Below are 2,500 nucleotides of genomic sequence, written 5' to 3'. Positions count from 1 at the left end.
GTGATGACATGTCAGGTGGGGAGTTTGGCTGGGCGGCACATCTGTTAAAGATAACGCAGGTGTCCTAAGGGGACTCATCGAGAACAGAAATCTCGAGTAGAACAAAGGGTAAAGTCCCCTTGATTTGATTTTCAGTGTGAATACAACCATGAAAGTGTGGCCTATCGATCCTTTAGTCCCTCGAATTCGAGGATAGAGGTGCCAGAAAGTTACCACAGGGATAACTGGCTGTGGCAGCCAAGCGTCATAGCGACGTTGCTTTTTGATCCTCGATGTCGCTCTTCCTATCATACCGAAGCAGAATCGGTAAGCGTTGGATGTTCACCACTAATAGGAACGTGAGCTGGGTTTAGACCGTCGTGAGACAGGTAGTTTTACCCATGATGAATGTCGTCGCAATGGTAATCAACTTAGTACGAGAGGACCGTTGATTCAGATAATTGGTATTGCGGCTGCCTGACAAGGCAATGCCGCGAAGCTATCATCTGCCGATAACGGCTGAACGCTCTAAGTCAGATCCGTGCCAGAAGCGACGATACCTTATCCGCGCATCTTGGTGCATACAATAGAGCTTGCTCCTGTATCGTATAAGGTGGCATGGCTAGTAGAACGGAATGTTTATTAGTTTGTCCACGAATTCCATTGAAATTTGTGCGGAGTCGAGTCATACGACTTAAATAGTGGAACGGGGTAGTTGTAAGCAGTAGAGTAGCCTTGTGTTACGATCTGCTGAGATTAAGCCTTGTTCCCAAGATTGTTCTATAAGAACACATCTCCTCTTCTTCTCTTCTCCTTTAAGTCAACATTAGATTGGCTTACTCGAGAAGAGTTAGGAAGGAACACGGGGAATTAGGGAAGAGGGAGAGCACGAGCACGAGCAACGCTTCGCTTCGTCTTTGCGATTTGTTTTGTTTTCCTTCTTTAGTAAGGGTATGCACATATATAGTAAGGTATACATATTACTGTAAATAAGGACTCGAGTAAGCTAGCTTCGGGTACACTCGAGTGTATTATGTGTAAGTAGTTAAGTAGTAAGTATACAAGGAGGACTTTACTTCCTAACGACCTTCATATGTATTAAGTTTACAAACAAGTAAACAACAGTAAACTTTTTGTGAACTTTTTGTTTACTAAAACTCAATGAAAACTATAGGAATGGTTAAGTTAGATAAGTTAGAGGGTGTATGTTTGTTACACTTTTGATCTAATGTATCGTACTAAGGGTAGAAAAAAAAATTACATTAACTTAAGTCTTACTACAGTTAGTATGTTACCAAGTAGCGGGTGTAACAAGTCGGTTGGACTTAGTCTGTGCAAGTCTGTGCAAATATTTACTAAGTTAGTACTTAAATGTCAGAAAACAAAAGTACATGATTATAGGAAGATATGAGAAAGGTGGCAGTTAGGTAAATTTAAAAATGCATTTTTTTGGATGTCAACACTTTGTGCATAAATTATTCTATAACTATTATATATAAGTGTAATAGATGTATTGTAATACTGTATTAAATGCTAGCACGGGTCGACATACATATCATTAATATAGTGAGATGTAATTGACGGGTACAATAACATATACTTGGTAAGTAGTTAGTTGAGACATGTTCATGCCTATCCCCTGTGTGCCTTGGTACGAAGTAACTTTGGTCGTAAAGCTGTTTGTACGAGCACGGTCGGACGGTATTTGATGGACAAAATGGACATTAAATTCAATGCAGAAGAATGAAAGGGAATCTATAAACAAAGCACTGCAGCACACTGCTTATTCTTATCTTTCAATAGTTTTTTTGTTATTCGTATGCTGTTAAGGGACATTTATAAAATATTTGAGATTGCATAAAGCTCAGAAATAAATAGCTAGGAAGTTTTTGTAGAAAACATAAACAATATAAATACAGTTAAACCGTGCTGGAAACGTAGGAAAACGTCTACAAATAGTTTACAGTAAATTATGCGAAATTAGCGAGATTTGTGTTGCAACAGAAGGATTGAAGCGCGGTACCATATCTAGTCAGGGTCGCAAGTGATACAGGTAGGCTAAAACGAAACCAGGCGAAACGGCAAGTTAATAAGAATTGCAGTATAATAATGCAAGAATCGTTCTATTTGCTAACATTTATGCTTGGTATTGTTATTCTCTTAAGATATATTGTGTTACCAATTATAAAAATTCACACTTTTTTGGATCCTAAAACTAGGACAAAAAAGCTCAATGGTACTATGTAGGGAATGGCAGTCGAAAGATGAGAGGACCTCCTACAACTAGTCGGTGCAATTGATTAGTATCGTTGTTGAAAGCATTTAATGTTTTGAATAAATGGTATTAGTTAATACGCAGTTCCGATGGGGATTTGGGTGCTTGCGTTCGCGGATCAGTGAATCCTTTTTTTGGGATACTGGTTTACTTCAGTTTTTGAAGACAGCGTTCGGAGAGCGTAAAGCGATACCCGCCAAAGGAAAGCGAAAGCTTTCAAGCTGTCTAAAGTAAAATAAGCTCCAG

At 39.0% G+C, this 2,500-nt stretch overlaps 1 non-coding gene across 1 annotated transcript in view; it reads left to right on the top strand.

The window, feature by feature from the left end:
* The window catches only part of SJAG_16271, a 3,615-nt gene extending 2,962 nt beyond the window's left edge, over positions 1-653 (top strand). The window contains exon 1 of the ribosomal RNA XR_845627.1: positions 1-653. This exon is cut by the window's left edge and continues 2,962 nt beyond it. This is a non-coding gene — a ribosomal RNA (28S ribosomal RNA).
* Positions 654-2,500: the final 1,847 nt, after the last annotated feature.

The sequence above is a fragment of the Schizosaccharomyces japonicus genome (genome assembly GCF_000149845.2).
Source record: "Schizosaccharomyces japonicus yFS275 unplaced genomic scaffold supercont5.3, whole genome shotgun sequence".
NCBI classification, from domain to species: domain Eukaryota; kingdom Fungi; phylum Ascomycota; class Schizosaccharomycetes; order Schizosaccharomycetales; family Schizosaccharomycetaceae; genus Schizosaccharomyces; species Schizosaccharomyces japonicus.
The sequence above is the reverse complement of the archived record's forward strand: the minus strand, read 5'-3'. Positions and strand labels throughout refer to the sequence as shown.